This window comes from Phodopus roborovskii, unplaced genomic scaffold, assembly GCF_943737965.1.
Source record: "Phodopus roborovskii unplaced genomic scaffold, PHOROB, whole genome shotgun sequence".
In the NCBI taxonomy this organism is placed as follows: Eukaryota; Metazoa; Chordata; class Mammalia; order Rodentia; family Cricetidae; genus Phodopus; species Phodopus roborovskii.
Genome location: NW_026126571.1, coordinates 6,523,647 through 6,543,031, shown reverse-complemented (window position 1 = coordinate 6,543,031; position 19,385 = coordinate 6,523,647). Strand labels below are relative to the sequence as shown.

Genomic DNA, 19,385 nt, shown 5'->3' with positions numbered 1-19,385 from the left:
CTCTTCTATGAAGACATATCAGTACAAAGTCAGGACACTAAGGCTCTATAGAGCCTTTAAGTCAGTGAAGCCCACAGATGAGCTGGACCATACACGGACCAGAAATATATCAGACACCATAAGCATCCTACACAGAAGTCTCAAATTTTCACTCTACACTGGTCTTTTCCTCTGATCTTACCCACTTGTTCCTTGTGTGTGTGTTTAGGTAGATCTCACTACGAAGTACACTGTAGCCTTGACCTTGAGATTTTTTTCCCCTAAACTTTTCAGGTCTTGAGATGACAGGTGTGCACCATTATACTTTGCATAAAATCATTTAAGTCAGGTGTATCAGGCTCACATAGAGCTTATACCCACTGAGGCATCTCACTAGCCCAACCTGCAGCATTCTTTACAAAGACTTTTGTCTTGTTGCGTCTACTCTAACTTTAGTATCAATACAGCATTTCAGCCTTGGAGTTGAGGCAGAAATAAAGTATTTCAGAATTTATAGACAGCCATGCTATTGCACAGGTGACTTGAGACTATTTCTTCCTAGACCAGAAAATAAAATGTTGTATGAAAAACGCATTCATTGAGAATACCCACCCTTCTCTCAGCCTCTCTCCTTCCTTCCCTCCATCCCTCTCTCCTTTCTTTTCTTTCTTTTTAAAGAAAGGAGATTCACCATGAATTGCCTATAGTGTTCTCATATATTATCAAGTTCGTATTTAGCACCTTAAAGAATATTGCGGCAAAAGAATAGCAAAGCAAATAGAATGTACAACAGTGGAAAATATGACAACCAGCTTAGACTACCAATTATGAATTTAAAATGCAAGAGGAAGAATATGAATTTAAATGAATTCTGATACTGCCAAAACGTGGCATAATGGAGATTCATGCATTTTCTTTAATTGATCAATGTTGCTTGAGGAAAACAAACAAACAAACAAACAAACAAAAACACCTACTTTTTTTTTTGTTCCTGACCCCTTCGAAGCCTAACTTCTGCCTTCCCTGTTCTTCCTACTCTCCCTCCCTCCCAGCTCTCTTCCTACTCTCCCTCCCTCCCAGCTCTCTTCCTACTCTCCCTCCCTCCCAGCTCTCTTCCTACTCCCTCCCTCCCAGCTCTCTTCCTACTCTCCCTCCCTCCCAGCTCTCTTCCTACTCTCCCTCCCTCCCTCCCAGCTCTCTTCCTTCTCTCCCTCCCTCCCAGCTCTCTTCCTACCCTCCCTCCCTCCCAGCTCTCTCCCTCCCTCCCTCCCTCCCAGCTCTCTTCCTACTCTCCCTCCCTCCCTCCCAGCTCTCTTCCTTCTCTCCCTCCCTCCCAGCTCTCTTCCTACCCTCCCTCCCTCCCAGCTCTCTCCCTCCCTCCCTCCCAGCTCTCTTCCTACCCTCCCTCCCTCCCAGCTCTCTCCCTCCCTCCCTCCCAGCTCTCTTCCTACCCTCCCCTCCCTCCCAGCTCTCTCCCTCCCTCCCTCCCAGCTCTCTTCCTACCCTCCCTCCCTCCCAGCTCTCTTCCTTCCCTCCCTCCCAGCTCTCTTCCTACCCTCCCTCCCAGCTCTCTTCCTACTCTCCCTCCCTCCCTCCCAGCTCTCTTCCTACTCCCCCTCCCTCCCAGCTCTCTCCCTCCCTCCCAGCTCTCTTCCTACTCCCCCTCCCTCCCAGCTCTCTTCCCTCCCTCCCTCCCAGCTCTCTCCCTCCCTCCCTCCCAGCTCTCTTCCTACCCTCCCTCCCTCCCAGCTCTCTCCCTCCCTCCCTCCCAGCTCTCTTCCCTCCCTCCCTCCCAGCTCTCTCCTTCCCTCCCTCCCAGCTCCCTCCCTCCCTCCCTCCCTCCCAGCTCCTCTATTTCCCGCTCCTCACTTCCTCCTCTATCTGTCCATTCTGCCCTACCACTCTCTTTCTCTCCTCTCTTCCTAAATCTTTTTAAACAAAACAATAGATTCACATTCTTTGCAGTTTTCCAAAGTAGTGATACTGGGTAAACTAAGTGTCAAGTTCCATACTAATTTATCAGCTATTAATTAACAATATCAACAACTCATTTTTCATTACAGATAACACATTTCTCTGACTACCAGAATCATTATTTTAAATAGGATTATTTCAAAGGATCTTTCCTGATATCTACTACAATAATAAAAAAAATCATCATTCAATCATCATTTTAATGACTGATCATTCTCCCCTAACTAAAATTAAATCATAAAAGCTTTTAATTAAATTGAATGGTAACTGGATGACTTTAATCATGCAAAGAATTAAAATGAAGGATGCAGTTTTCTCAGATCTTGACAGCAAATAATGACCAGGCTTGACCACCATGATAAATCCTGACCAAAAGTAGGTTGATGACTTTCTTGCCTTTGAGCATCACCAATAAAGGAGCTAGTATTGAAAAAAAAAACATTTTGTGTGTTTCATTTTGGGAGAGGGTTCAGCCAAATCATCAACACATTCACATGTTTTAGGCCTTAATTTGGGTGGAGTCCATAGGAACAATCAAGAGAAAGAAAGCTAGGAGCTACAGAGAAGGCTCAGCAGGTTAAGGTGCTTGCTAATTTTCAGGACTTGAGTTCAGATTCTAGTACCCATGCCAGAAAGCTCACAATGGTCTGTAACTTCAGTCCAGTGGATCAGATGCCCTCCTCTGGCCTTCATGGGCTTCCTTACACATAATGTATACATGCATACATATATATACACATGCACATATACACATGCACATAGACACAGACACAGTCTCTCTCTCTCACACATACACCTTCTAACAAAGATGACACCATATTACTTAGTTACAACAAAGAGGTTCTGTCAACCTAGTATATTTCTTTTCTTTAAAAAAAAATACAAAATAGTAATTCTTTGAGAATCCCTTACAAATCTCAATATATTCATCCACACTGCTCCTCCCAACTCTTTCCAAATCCACCTCTCTCCCCCTCCTCTCTCTTCTTCTTCCTTGCCTGATTTCTTTCTTCCTTTTTCTTTTCTTTCCTTCTTTCCCCCTCTTTCCTACTCTTCCTTCTTTTTACCCTAGTCACTATCTTGCTTTGGCCCTTCATTCTTATTTAATTTTTAAGTTACATTTATTTATTTTGTGTGTGCATGTGTGCGTGGATGTGCCAGAGTGACTGTGAAATAATCAGAGGACAATTGTGTGTATTGTTTACTATGTGCATCTCTGGGATCAAACTCAGGGTGTTACCTTTGGTGGCAAAGTCCCTTACCTACTGAGCTGGGTCAATAGCTCTCACTCTACTTTTCAAATAAATAACTTAGCACAAAGTTATTCCACTGCCATGTCAAAGTTGAAAATAATATGATTGCAAATTGTTTATTATAGGCGTGGTTCAATATTTCATGGGATGTACTCATACCCAAAACAATTATTGCTAATCTAAAATCCCGTTTCTTGGCAGATCTATTTGTATGTTCACATACACTGGGATGTTCACAACCAGCTAGCTGAGGCTGAAGAGAAAGGGCAGAAAGGCAGAGAAGCATGATGATTGCCCCTTTCTGCCTTTTACCTGTGCCTGACTCCCAACCTTTGGTAATCACATTTGAAAATGTGGTCAGCTTTGTAATGAAGTTCTAAATCATTTGATGCCATCAGTTTGGTAGCAGATGGGATGGTCCTTTTACTCATCTTTCATCCAGAGACTGAGTTTCCAGAAATCCTGAGCATAGTATTTCCAGATTATTGCCTGAGTGACAGTTACATGTGTCTAATAATTTAGTAGAGCCAATGGATTTCTTTAAAATGAATGCACTGAGCTGTTATTTATATAGATATGAATAATGCATTGATATGAGGAAGAAGAGTAGTTGGGAAATACTTTTTAAAATGATGTATTACAGTAAATGATAAGTAATTATACACCAACATAGTACTTGCTGATAAGATTTAGCTAGCTAGCGCTATTTTGAAGTACCTTGGCTGTGAGTCACATGCCAGTGGGTTCCTATCTAAAGGGATGCTCTTCCACTACAGACCAGAGAACAGCCACTGTAGTGCTGGGATAGGACAGTACGATTTAAGACATCTTCCAGGAAAGATCCTCCAAAGCTTTGAGCTTTTTTTTTTTTTTTCTCTTTTCGATTTCCACATGAAAATTTCCTTACCCACAAATGCACACAAGTTTGCTGATAAAGCCTGAGTCATTGACACTTCAGAGTAACCATTGGAAGAAGTTCACCCTCATGTTCCCACTGTATGAGACAGACAAGTGAGACTTTGAAGGCAAAATTTGGTCCGAGAGATGTTGTCCACCGTGTTTGCTGTATCTCATGGTTGGAGCTAAGCAGGGATGGTCTAGTTTCATTTCTGTCTTTGTGATAAAGTGCTCTAACAACAAGTTTTGGAGGAAAGTCTTTGGTTTATTTGCTGTTGTTGTTGCTATTTGTTTCATTTTTAAGCTCACAATTCCCGGTTATAGCTCATCATTGTGAGGAAGGCAAGGCAGGCTCTTAAAACATCTAGTCACCTTACATCCGTAAGTCACGCCACTGACAGAAAACAGTCTTTATCAACAAAGGGTCATTGAGTTTATGGGACAGAGTTAGATTGGGAAATTATATGGTGATATGACATCTCATCTTTTAGGAGGAGGGTTGGACTTATATTTTCTTTTCTCCTATTTATTTATATTTGAGACAGTGTTTCTCTTTGGCTTTGGAGGCTGTCCTAGAACTAGCTCTTGTAGACCAGGCTGGTCTTGAACTCACAGAGCTTTGCCTGCCTCTGCCTCCCCAGTGCTGGGATTAAAGGCGTGTGCCACCACTTCCCGGCTGGACTTATATTTTCAAACACAACCTTCCCTAGGAATAACTTAGGAAGTTCTTTTTTGCCCTGAATTTACATAGTAGCTCTCAATCTTAAACTGACAGTCCCATAAATAGCCATTTGAGTGTGCTAGAGAGTGTGGAATGTAGACATGACCGCCCTGTAAATATCTCTCCCAAAGTATATCTGAGTGTTCAATTTGTTGTAAATTACCTATTCTTAACTGCAGTCCATGTCTAGTATAGTGTTTGTTTACCTGGTAGATAGTTGAGTTGTCTAAGATAGCCATTATCTGAATTGAAATGTGTTATACTCCAAAAATTATAACACTAACTGTTATGTGCCAATTCTTGTCAGTCTCAAAAACAGTGATTTGAAGGGAAGGTCACATCAATCAAAGCAAAATTTCAGGGTCTCTGTTAAGACACACTCAATTCTGCCCCAACTTTTTCTTCATTACATTAACACTCTGGTCTGTATTTGATCCAGTGTCTTACATGCTGTATTCCATAATGGACCCTCTGGTGAATGAAAATGGTTATTGAGTTCTCCATTCTACCAGCAGGAAGGCCAGCTCTTGGTACTGGGAGAGACCACCATCTTTTCTCTTTTATGAGCCAGTTTCAAAGGTACAAATTACAGGTATGAAGCTGCAAAAATAGAAAGAAAACTACAACAAACAAAAATAAGAAGGCTTAGCATAGTTTGAATGAGTCAAACAAATGGGGGAGGGGTGGTTAGAAAAAGAGGTGCTCATAGTACTGGAACCGGAAAAATAAAGGAATGAAAGGAAGAACGTGGAACCCAGTACCCAGGGTGAGTGTCTGTTTCATGGTTTTCCTGGAAGAGATCACGTTCTTATGAATATTAGTTACATATTAGTCAAAGCAATCCTCTTGGATCTTATATTTCAGTCAACTTTGCATTGCTTGGTTTATGGACCTTGGGAGCATCAACACAAGCATTGGCTTATTGGGTAAAGAATTTGGTGGAGTCAAAACTGTCTTTGTTCCTAACGACTTTGACTCAAACGTTCCTCACAGGACTCAAAGAAAATAGGACAGGAAATTTTTACTTCAAGTTGATATTTGAACACTTGATAAAGAACACTGTTAATTAGTTTTAAATGTTTCAATTATAATAAATGAATATGAACAAAAACAAGTGGGAAAGCTACCAATAGTTAACATATGCTGACAAAAGCATTGCTCATAATTCCGAGATAGCCACGCATGTATATGCATGCTCACGTGTATGTGCATACATGAGAAGGTACATGAGTGTCGAGGTGAGTGTGTGTGTGTTCATGTGCATGTGTGTGCAGACATGTATAAGGGCAAAGGACAACCTTAGATGTCATTCCCTAAATACTATTCACATCTTTTTCCAAGACGGGGTCTCTCATTGACCTTGAGCTGAAGTAGGCCAGGCTGGCTGGCCAGTGAGTCCCAAACATCTATCTGTTCCTGTTTTCCCTTCTCAGAGCTGGGATTATAAGCATGCACCTCCATGCTGCCTTTTGTAAAAGATGTGGGTAGTAAGGATCAGAGTTATATCCTCCTGAATTCCCAGCAAGGACTTCACCCACTTAGCCATCTCCCCAGCTAAGAACTTTCGCTTATAAGTAGGAGGCCATTTAACAACACACAGGCATACAGTTCCTACACATGAGCTCATTTCCTTCTCACATTGGACAGGGCAGAAATATAATGAAGTCTAATGAATGTGGGATGGAAGGAAAGAAAGTGTAGTCTTATTTGTCTGAATGATAAGGAACAATATTGAAACATTCTTGAGAAATAGCTAAAGTACAGGAGCCTAGATAAAATTAAATTAGGGGATCATCTTTCTATAAAAGTTTGTGTTCCAGTACAGCAATAAGATGATGTAACTTGTTAAAGTCTTAATGTGCTTTGAGTTTGCAAGGTCTTGTTGCCTATGCTACTCATGTTTATGCCACTGCACAAAATGCCTATCTCTTATGCTTGCTTGAGTGAGAATGGACTCCACCAGCTCGTATGTTTGAATAATTGTTGCCATTTGGTAAATTATTTTGGATAGATCACAAGGTGTGGCCTTTTAGGAGGAGGGTTTTGAGGTTTCAAACAACTTGTGACAGTGGCATTTTGAATTAGCTCTCTGCCTCTTGCTTGTGGATCAGATGTGAGCTCTCAGCTTCACCCCATCATCATAGACTCTGACCCTCTGGAACCGTAGGCCTAACTCTTTTATAAGTTGTCTTGGTCTTGGGTGATAGAAAAGTAATGAATACACCTGTGATAGTCAACTTTCTAAGGTTTTAGCCAATGCCTGATTACTCCCACTGCTTAGGGATTTTGATGACTTAATATAATATGGTCAAGTGCATGGCAAAGCATGCCCATTTGCTACAATTTGGGTTCAAAAAGAGGAATGAATAGGTCACAAAATTCCCATCAAGGGCACATGCCCAATGACGTAACTGCCTTCCATTATTCTCCACCTATAAAAGATTTCACTACTTCCCATCAGCACTGCAGAAGATCCGAGCCTTATCACATGGGCCATTCAAGTGCCAAATGATGGTGCTGCCTTAACCAGGCAATGGTTTTCACTGCTGCACAACACCTCATTCTTCTTGTGTGTGCACTTAGTTGCTTAAAGCCGTTCTTGAAAAACCATCATTTTAGAGCCTAGAACCCTGCCTTTCCAGTATCTTAACCACTTCTGTTATCAGTGTCTGGCCTTAGACGAGTGCAATGGTCACCTGTGACCATAAAAAAAAGCAGGAAAATGGATTTTTCTTTTTATTGCGATATTCTGGCCACCTAATGGTTGTCATCTGTACCCCATATCAATGATTCAGAGAACAATAAATACACCTAATGGTACTGAATGAAATCAAATCTTTCTTCAGTGATTTATGAGACAGCACGGGATTATTTTTCAGAATATAAATTTTTATTTTATAGGGACTGAGATGGTAGAGTCTGTGCAAGAAACTAGACAAAATATTTCTGAGATTTGTTTTTCCACAGCTTCTGATTTTTGTTATCATTTGTCTACAAATAGGAGATTTTGATTCTAATTAAAAGTTGACTTATAATCGAGAATCTGTAAGGAAAACTGGAAAAACAGATGGTCTGTGTCCATTGACAAGTCATTTATGTTCTTGGTAGCATGACTTTGACATCTTGAAATTAAAACGATATCGAATGATATGAACTACATATCTGGTGGGATCCTAAATTTTAATATACCACATGAGAAAGCTCCCTTTAGCTCTGGTAGTATCCCACACCTGTCCACCTGATGATCAATTCTTTTTTATTTGGGGCTGTGATTTGTTTGAAAACTGAGCCAGAGTGTGCTTGCATCTGGGGTTCAGGACACTGGACACAGCCATGTTTGGCACAGGCACAATCTTTAGGGCAGACATTGACATTCCAAGTCTCAGGCCACTGGGAATTCCCAGAAAGCAAGGGCTGAATTTGTTGGGATGTTTTGCCTGCTTGCTTGGGCAGACTACCATCTTTTTGTTGTTATTGTGTGTTTGTTTGTCGAGACAGGGTGTTTTTTTTTTTTTTCTGTGTAATAGCTCTAGCTATCCTGGAACTCACTGTGTAGACCAGGCTGACCACAAACTCACAGAGATCTGTCTGCCTCTGCCTCCTGAGTGCTGGGATTAAAGGTGTTAGTGCCCTGCCTGGGTGACTGGCATCATATTAGGCAAGCAGAAACCCAATATGATTTTATGAGGATGCTTCTGGTTCACTGGTGGACATACCAAAGAGAAGACACTGTTGGGACTGAGGCAGTCACTCTAGTAAGCATCTTCTAGTCACAAAAGGAAAAACAATTCAGGCAGCCCTTGGCCTCTTCCTCCTTGAAATTTCTCCCAGCTCAGCCTCCTTCCGCCTGGCTTTCACTTGTCGCTCTTATTACCCAGATAGTATTAATTTTTCCTCCAAGTCTCTCCCAACATATGCTCTGCTCAGAAGAGATTTTGAGGTTCTCCAGGCTCCCAGGCTTCCTGGTTTTATGCTGCCATCACATCACACACTCTCCTTCCTTTTACATATTGGCTATTGTGGCTATGCACCTGGGTCACAATCATCCGTGAGTGCAGACAAGCATTTGTCTCTCTTGGAATTACAAGTCACAAGTTGCAAGCCACATGCCTGAAAACAGGGCTGTGTTAGACAAAGTCTGGTTAAGTCACCATTTTAGAAGCTTGCAATGTACTGGATCCAAGATCTACTCTCTCTGTCAGTGTATGCAATAGCGCTGGCTTGACTATGCCCTTACAAATGCATGCATTTTTAAATATGCTGTTAAGATAGTGTGAATTTAAGAGATGATTGAACCATGAGATCATGAGTGTTCTCTCTCTCTCTCTCTCTCTCTCTCTCTCTCTCTCTCTCTGTGTGTGTGTGTATGTATGTATGGGATCAAAGGCCTTATAAAATAGGCAATAAGGTCTTTGCCAGAGCAAATGGCATGGCTTTGTCTTGGGTTTTGCAGCCTTCCGACTGTGAGAAATCAATCCTTGCTCTTTATAAACTACCTCATCTCTGTTATTCTGTTGAAGTAGTTTAAGTTCTAGACTCTGTCTTATTTTCAGTTCTTTTTCAGTCCCTTCTGTCTACTCTCTGTCTCCCTTTCTAGTCTCCACTGTGCTATGTCTATCTTATTCTCTGGACGCTGTTCAAAGACGATTCATTTGCTAAAGTTGTACCAACTGCACTGTATCCTCTGAGAACCAATGGAGTATAGATCTGGGGGGATGCCACTGAGAGGTTTCCTAGGATGTAAATGGGAGCCCTGGGGGACAGCATCTTAATCCTTGGGTAGCCTCCAGAAGACTGTGGAGCCAGACAAGTTATTTCCTTCTTGATCCTCAAAAGACATCCAGAGAACTCGGAAATAGCCAAATTTGTGCTGGGAGCACATTGAATACACAGCCCTTTCCACCTCCATCCCCATTTCCATCTGGGACACTGAATAGGAAATTTAGCCATTTAGCCTCTTTGCCTTCAGGTCTCTTGTTCTGGGAATACAGTCTATTTCAGGGCTTTACTTCCTAGTACTGAGCTCAATAAGGGACTTCTGAGGAAGGAAAAAGCAGGTGAGAGATGTTTAAAAATACGACACATCAATTAGTCTTCATGCACTGTGATTAGATGAGGAGGAGCTTGCTGCAGTGTCCTGCAATGAATCACCAAGCTGGCAGCACACCTGGGGTGTGGCTAAGCCACCAAGGAGGCACTGTAGGCGAAAAGTTGGCAAGATGCAGGAGTACAGCTGCCGCTGGCCCACAGGCTTCTGAAGAGAGCACCCCCACACCCCCAGACACCTACTACCATCTGCTGCTCCGCACAGGGCTCAAACACACATCCCAGTGGGTGAAGGCATTGGACAGGAACTTTCTGTGTGCCCACCTAAGCTATTCACACAGCCACTCCCTAGGCAAGAGGACCCCTCCACAGAATGACGGGGAGCATTAGTAGAAGGAACTGAAAGAAAATTTACGCAGTGGAAAATAATACAGACACTATTTAAGAACTATGAGATTCTTCATAAGCCTGGAAGCCACATCCTCTAGGTAAATCCTACGACTGATAGATGCCCTCTGGCTCCAACTACTTCAACACTAATTTCCAAAATGTGGAAACATCTTGAAGAGTGAAAAAAAAAGATACATTCCTTGATAAGACCACAGAGTCAGATAAAAAAAAAAACAATATTCAGAATTAGACACTCTGCCACAGTTATACATGCCTGATTAGAGGTCAGAAGATGTGGAAATCAAATATAAAAAATAAACAAGTAAAAATTACTGACTAAATATTGTAAATTTTAGAGTCTCATTGAAAATGACAGGACTGGAGCAATAGTTCAGCAGTTAAGAGCACTTTCTGCTCTTCCATAGAGCTTGGGTTCCTAGCTCAGAACCGTTTGCAACTCCAGCTCTGGAGGCTACAACACCCTCGTCTGGCCTCCACAGGTACCTCAAATGCACACAATCATCCACATATACACATGCACATGTACAGACAAAAAGTGAATGCTTAACAAGATTTATAAAAGAAAGAAAATGACTTAATTAGATGTTCCCTAGGTAGAACCAAAGGAATTTAACTTCTTAAAACTGTTGAGGTATCAGAACAGATTTAGAAAACTATATCCCACAAGCCCATTTTGGCTGTTATTGTATGCCTTGAGGACACAAAAGCAAGGCATCCAAAGTCTTAGAAGATCATATAGATTAAACCAGACACCAGGAGAAAAATTGGGTAATATGGAAGAACTGAGCCAAAAAGGGACACACCAGCGGCAGTTATGGTTAACTATGTAAAGAAGAAAGGGGGGAGAGATGATGTGTGTGACCTTTCGAGGTAGAGGAAGGTCTTGAATGATGGACTCTACACCTTTTACATTAAATGGGTGACAGAGGGTAAGCTGAGCAACTAGAATGCCTTTGTGCTTTTTCATTCTCAACACTATTGTCACAATCTTTCTTTTGTCATTTGAAATCCCTTTCATTGGTTTTAATAGTGGATGCCCATTCCTTGGGGCCAGGTGTGCAGCCAAGTCTCTATTGATGGCAGAGATAGTACTGTTACACTACGGCTCCAAACTCTGCCATGTACATTCCCTGTCTATGATGGCCCTTCTGAGTGCCCTTTAGCTCTTTATCAAGGATATGAGATACTTTCTATCATATTTTAGTGAGACCAAAGGCAAACACTTCCTTGTATTAGTGTAGACAGAAACTCTTTAGTTTCCTTTGCAATGTTACTCCTACATGCTTTCCCCTAACGATACCACTTTATCTCATAGATATTCATTTTAGCACTTCTATGTTTTCTTCCCAACTCGTGCATAAACAGCAGACGCACAGTCTTTTTCTCCTTCCTCAAACAGCAACTGTAACAAACAGTACCCAACGAAGAGGTGTATTCAACTTCCTAGGAAGAAAGGATGCAGCAATGGGGTATTTTCACATCTGCATAGCCCAGGGTGACTTCAAATGTCTCAGTCCTCCCATCTGTACCCTCCCAGTGCTGGGTTTACCTTGCATGTTTCACTGTGCTTAGCAACAAAGGACTTTTAATACTGGGATTCCAGGCATCAATCATTAACAGGGCAGATGGCGGTGGGCATTCAATTCCACTGAAATCAGAACCTCTACACACAGGCTTCTTTTGCCAGTTGGATAAAGTGAAGATGGAAAAGGAAGATACGAATATCAGGGTATGGGATAATTTTTGTCATAGTTTAGTGAGATCAAAGGCAAACAGGTTCTTGTATGATTAGTGTAGAGACAAATATCAATACTGCTGGGCCTGATATTCAAATCTAGATTAAATTTCTGGACTTATTTATGAAAATAGGTAAGCTGGGAAATGGAATCGCTGTTTGTAAATCACTTTGCTATAACCTTCTCTTCCAATATTGTTAAATGGCAAAAATGCAATGGATGCTATTTTAGCTATGGGCAGAAGAAAATAAATCCTTATGGCAGCATGCATCTGTCAAGGGATTTGATGTTCCCCAAAGCATTTCCTGGTATGGAGCAAGCAATCTTACACCTCCACCTCCAAGGGTTCTCATTGATATGTGTGAACCGAGTACACTATTATTTACGGTTAAGTGCAAATTCAAATTGGATATGTTAAAGAAAAATGCAAAATTAAAGGACGAGTGCATTATAAAACCTAACAGGGTAATTATGAATCCTGTGAGGATAATTTAAACACACTGACATTATAATATGCTTTCATGTACCTGGATACAGCTTTGGAATGCAAAAATCGGTTCCTTTTAAAAGGTCTGCGTTGAGTTACAGTAAGTGTTGCTGGAGAGGTACTCCGTGCCACCCAGAGTTTCAGTGAGACCTGATGCAGAACAGTGCAATCTGCTCTAAACTAGAGGGTTGAAAGAGTTATCCAAACCCAATGCAGTAATAATAATAATATGGTAGCTAGCACTGGCTGTGTGTAGAAACAAAGGATGTCGTGATTGAGAAATTGAAGTCATATGGCAAATTTAAGTAGAGGGGCACACAGAAGAGTTGGTGCCATGTTGAAACCTGAGCTACCATGTGCCATTCACCACAAAAGTGTCCCTTGCTTTGCGTCCCTCAGTTTTCTCATTTGCAAAAGTTGTTGTTTAAGAATTACATATTAACACATAATGCGTTCTGAACAAATCCATTTTATTCCTTCAGTTCCCTCCCTATACCACCCACCACTTTTCCATCTCAACTTCACATGTCCCTCATTGTTTGCTTGCTTTGTTTTTAAACCCAATGAATCCAGTTATCACTGCCTATATGATCAAGAGTGTAGGGCCATCTACAGGAGCATGGGCAGCTACTTGTTGGCCATCACCTTGAACAAAACTGACTCTCTCACACCCAGTATCAATCAGTTGTCGACAGCTTCTCACTTAGAGATGAGACTTCATGAGCCTCTCTCCATAATGCTCAGATTTTGTTAGCTTGATCTTGTGAGGTCTGTGTGCATTCGAACACAGCTGCTTTGATTTAATGTGTCATGGCCACCTAGGAAATACTGGTTTGATGCAGATTTTTACTACCTCTGGTCCTTACAATCCCCTGCCCCTCTCATTGCAGAATGACCCTTGATCCTTGGGGGAAGAGGTAATACAGATGTTCCAATTATAGCTGAAGACTCCACAAGTCTGTATTCTCTGCATTGTGGCCATCTGTGGCTCGCTGCATTAATTACCCTCTGCTGCCTTCAGATAAAGATGTAGAACTTTCAGTTCCTTCTCCAGCACTATATCTGCCTGTATGGCAGTGCTGTATCCCTCATGATGATAATGGAATGTACCTCTGAAACTGCAAGCCAGCCGCAATTAAGCGTTTTCCTTTATAAGAGTTGCTATGGTTGCATGGGCAGGGGAGATATGCCCTTCCCTCCCCATCGACACCTGAGGGAGGTAGAAGAGCTGGCCCTGAGGTTATGAGAGCAGGAGAGCTATTCCTGACCCTCCCCAGAATTGCAATACTGGTGAGAGCAGGCCCTGAAACTTTCCTGGGCAACACAGTAGAGTTGATTCGGTTGGCAGAGGTGTGGGTGAGCCAGTCCCAATGATGTGAGCCCGGTAGAGTCCTCCCCGTTATTCGTTTGTCATGGGGGGTGTCAACATCTGAAGCAAGTGGAAGAGCTGGCCTTGAGGTCAGATCAGGAGAGCTGTCCCTTCCCATCATCAGTGGCAGGTGTATGTACGTGTGTGTGTGTGTGTGTGTGTGTGTGTGTGAACATGCATGTGTTTTCACGTGTACAGAGGCCAGAGAGCAACTTTGAGTGTTGGTCCTCAGGTGTCCATCCACTTTGTTTATTAAGATAGGATATCTCAATCGCTTGGCCAGAGAATCTCAGGGATTCTCTTGCCTATCCCTCCTCAGAGCCAGATTATGAATAATAGCCACCATGCCCAGATTTTTTTTGGGTCCTGAGATTCAAACTCAGATCCCCATGCTTGCACAGTAATCTCTTTTTTTGACCGAGTCATCTCTTGACCCTCATAATCTCTTTATAGCACTGGAGTTGGCCACTAGAACATTCAAAGGACCACATCTGACCATATGAGTAGTCGAAGATCTACAACCACTTGGACACTGACATTTTGTCTTGACAATTTAAAGAAGCCAAATTGTCCTCTCCCACTTCATGGAAATAGCTCAAGATAGCTACAAACTGGTGTTAAAAATATATTGGGAAGTGCTGGAGAGCATGCAAACTGCTCTGTAATGAAGTCATTAAACTGGGTGAAGCTAATTTCTGAGGTACGTTCTAACCTACAACCTAAGCCAGCAAGCAGGAGTCAATAAACTTTTATGGGGTTCTATAACCAAGCCAGCCTAGGAGCTAAATTACCAAAGCTCATTATAAGGTGTGTTTGACCAGCAAAGCCTGGACTGACATTTGCTGCACGAGAAAAATAAAGTTAGCAAATGGGCACTAAATTTTCTGCTAACTCCACAAGCATATGTCTCATCAAAGGAGGGTCACCATACTTATGAACGAACTGTGAAGTGAATATCACATACCATTTGAACAATGAACTTAAAGTCAAGCAATTTGTGTAAGCTTCGAAATGCAAGAGCAGTTGGTATATAGAGTTGTGCAGTCTGGCTGTAGCTGAGGAGCCACTAGTTGCTCCAGCTTCAGGAAGCCAAATAGCATGCCTGTTCAGCAGCTGTTGTTACTGCCTACAATGGGCCAGGCACCTGATGGAAACTACCTAAGTAGTTTGGAAGAAATGCATTAGAGGTCATAAAAGAAAAATGAACCTCGTGGTTTCAAATGTTTACTCAACTACTGATTATCAATGATGACACCCCTCTAATCCCCCCTCTTTTTTCCATTGCTGGGGATTTGCTCCAATGCCTTGAGCATGCAAGGCAAATTGTCACTACTGAAGTCACCACCTTCCACCCTAAGACTCTTCTCTAAGTTTCTGAAACTCCACTGGACAGACACAAGGGAACTTACTCACAATAATGCAGGTTGGCTCTTCTCTTCTGTTGTCTCATATATTTTGTTTATGTACCCTACTCTGAGAATGTGGTAACAAGTTCCTAACTTCTGGCCCATCTTTGATAACTGGTGCCCACACATTGTCTTGGTGTATAAAAAAATGGACAATGTTTCTCTCTCTCTCTCTCTCTCTCTCTCTCTCTCTCTCACACACACACACACACACACAGACACACAGAGAGAAAGACAGAGAAACTGAGAGACAGAGAGAAAGAGATACAGAAAGAGACAGGAACAGAAAGACAGAGAGACACACACACAAAGAAAGGGAAATGAATAGATACTGTCTCTGCCTTATACAAACACTTAACTAGAAATCATAAGATAAGACAAAACTTTAAGTCAGCCAATTCATTATTGAGCCTCCAGGCAAACACAGAGCCCTTGACACCAGCAAATGAGATATATTTGGGTATTAAATCTCTAAAGAAACAGTGCTATGGCTTCACACACAAGTTATACAAAATATACAGCAACTGCCTGCTGACCCTCTACTATCTTTCCCCATTGTCAGAATAATAGAACATCGATCTTTTAGGTACCTGTTTACAATCGTTATTAATGGTTTCATCATGGAGGAACACTATCCTGCAGTGGCTAAGGTTGCAGCTGAAGAGGTGGGCAAGTATTTCAACCCTGCTTGGTTAGCCGATTAGAAAAGTTTTAACTATTGCTAAGTCTCCATCATTATGGAGTATATAACAGAATAATGCAAGGACCAAAATCATCTGATTTTTGTGAATAGTGAAAGAGATCAAGAGTAAAAAGAAAACAAAATCTAAATTAAGTACCTAGAACTCAACAATGACTCTCAGATTATTAACTGTTTTATTCATTTTGGCCACATGCTTTTATGACGGTTCAATATTATAGGCAAGTCTTTCTTTTGTGTTGAAACCACAGCTTTAAAATATACATTTGTTTCTTTTATTTGTTTGGGTTATTTTGCTTGCATGTGTATGTGTATAGCATATATGTGCTTGGAGCCCATGGAAATCAGAAGAGAGCATTGGAATCCTGGGAAGTTATAGATGGATCCTTTCCATGATCAAGTTGCACTTGACTTCTAAACCATCTCTCCCCCTCCCACAAATCTTATTCAGCTATTAAAAATTACCCCTTAACAGAACATGCCTCTTAATTTTTCATTTAAAATCATTTCTTAAATATTCCATTTGTACAGTCATGATCTTATACAATGTTCCATGATCCCTGAATCAATCTCTCCTCTCTCTCTCTGCCATTTTTAAAATTTCATTTTACATTCTGACCACCGTTCTTCCCCCCAGCTGGCACCTCTTCCCACCCCCTTGATTTCTAAGTACTCAAAAGAGATAAGAGGTTTCTGGGCCTCAAAAACACCACAGTGTGTAATGAGTGGTCTAGGTCTTTAAATAAAGGAACAGGGTTGAGTATTACACGACATTTAAAGGGCAGGAACAATGGGGGAGGAAGGCCACCAAGAAAAGGGATATGTGGTGATCATCATTGCCACTGTGACTGACCTCACAATGACACATCATCTAAGCCTGGGCAAGTGGCCAGGCAGATCAAATAGTCCATTGGAGGTTTGGTTATGCAGATTTCTTAAGCCAAGCATTCAGTGTAGCTCCGTCGTCGGTTATTGGTGATGTGCTCACACCTTCTGAAAACATTGACATTCAGTGAACAGTAGGATAGTGGAGTCAATGTTCCAGATGATGCCTGGATTGGGAACCATCTCCAAACAAGTAATTTTTATGTGTATGATGACAGTGACGGCATCTATCAGACATTATTGCGCACAAAAATCTCAAGTCCAAATGGAAAAGATCAAATTAGGGCATGTGACAAGCACACCGAGATCCAAAATATTATATCCCGGAGCGGTGAGAAGGCTGGACCAGGGTTTCCTTAGCTCTGGAATCTACCTAGTGCTTACCATGGTACTGATAAAGAGTCCTGCCCACACTGGCCCAGTGTCTCTTCTCTGGGAGTCAAGCCACCTTCTCAGTAGAAGTATATCCCTCCTATCATCTGCAAAAGTTGTGATAGGTACTTCTTTCTCTGTGCACGCAATCACAGCAAAGTTCTCATCATTATCAACTGTGCCACCTCAACATATGTCCTTTGGCCTGGGGGAAAGGGATCCTGGTTTAGTCAGCAGTGTCCTCATCACTTAGGGACATGTTGAAAGTTGACATACCTTCTGTTGTACCCTCAGGGTGAGGCCTGGTGACTGTGCAAACAGCTGCTGTGGAAGCTGCCCAGTCCTGAGTAGAATCATGAAGTACAACCATAAAGACCTTTAAGATTCCTCTATGCACTGGAAAGAAGGGGGATGGTTTGTTTATCGTCATGTTTTGCTGCTGATGAAGTGGTACTTCTCCTTTCCTGGCCAAGGTTGCCTAGACTCCTTTGGTACATCTTTGGTACATACACTACCATCTTCCTGCCATCTCCACTCTCAAGCAGTCAGCTTGAATCCTGCACCATCAATAGAGCATCATGCATCACACTTTTATTTATTTATTTATTTTTTAATAATGCTGGCAGCTGGGGTGGGGGGTAGGGGTGGGGCTCTGCCTCCTCTTTCCTTAGAAAATGCCTCAGCAGAGAGGTGTCAACCAAAATAGGTTGTCTTTCCAGATACTGATTTTTATCCTTGTTTATAAATAGCCACAATCTTCCTAAATAAATAAATAACCTAAAAATTTTCAAGACTGGAAGAGGTTTAAAAAGCAAGTTTTGCAGGCTTTGGTCCGAGAAAAAACTGGCTGCTAGTGTGCCCAAGGTAAGGGCTCAGATACATAATACATACATAATACATAATAGATACATAATAGGTGTACAGCAAGAGAAAGTTATACTTTTAGCGATCTCTTTATTTTGTACCTACCTGGAAGAATGTATTGTAAAATGCTGGACTGTTATGATAAAACACTTTAGGAAATGTCTCAGAATGAGTAGAAATTTCTGTGTCTGTGGCATTCACAGCACACCCTACCTAACCTTACGCAGTATCCACCTCTACAACTGAACGAGAAGAGGTTGACTTTAACTGCAGATGTAATTGCTGACTCTGAGGTGCCTTGCTTCTGGGTACAAATAAAATTTAGCATGCTCGTGGCAGAGATGATTGTCAGGGTGTGGTTTCATCATGGGATCCTCTGTATTCATGGACAGCAACCTCTGGCCTTCTCGTTCAATCGTTACTTCTCTCTGACAAAGTGCCAGAGGCAGAGCTGTAATGTAAGCGAGAGCATCAACGCCACGGGAGAAGATGGATCCTCATGAATGGCTCCAGACTAAGCTGCGCGGTGCCTGGTAACTCACAGTCAGGGACTGATGAATCACATTCAGGGGAACTCCTGGAAGAGCTAGCTACCTTTCAGCCTCTCCCCTCTGCACTGCATTCATCACTGAGGTGCTACGCGAAGGCCACAAAATGTGATCAATAGTCTCTTTTCCTGTCTGCCATTTCCCAGAGCTTAGAGAGGATCATTAACATGCACACTGCTTTCTATAGTTTAAGAAGTCCTTTTCCACATGCATCATCTTGCATCTTGCCCCCTTGACAATGCTCTTAGGTAGGTGTCATCATTACATTTACTTTAAGATCAGTTAAATATTTTGCCAAGGAGAATGCTGCCAATGCAATGTGGCTGTGGGTTTAGAAGGTCAGATGCCTGACTCTAAATGACTATATATTAGATGCACAGATACATTTCTATGTGTGTGTATATATATTGTTTTATACTTTTTCAATGGCAAGGATCATAAAGACTCGATGGAGTAGAAGTTGATTTGTTATTCTGTAGACATTTCCTAATTAGAAAGATGATCTTTTTAAATTATTACTGAAAATAGATTCTTCTCTCACGCAATACATCCTGACCATGCTATCTTTAAACTTCTGCTAAGAATGCAGGAGAGACCACTGAGTGCCATTACTAATTCAGAAGTCTGAATCACATACCCGGCCTTGCTCAGTTTTTGTAATACCCACACATTCACAGCTTTGCAGGGACCTATGCCTAGTCCATCAGAATTTTGGTTTCTTCTTACTAGAGAAGCAA

General features: G+C 41.8%; 1 protein-coding gene across 2 annotated transcripts in view; it reads right to left on the bottom strand.

Annotated features, from left to right (window-relative positions):
* The window catches only part of Ctnna2 (catenin alpha 2), a 1,034,505-nt gene that overhangs the window by 380,252 nt on the left and 634,868 nt on the right, over window positions 1-19,385 (bottom strand). The gene's annotated exons all lie outside the window — the stretch shown is intronic.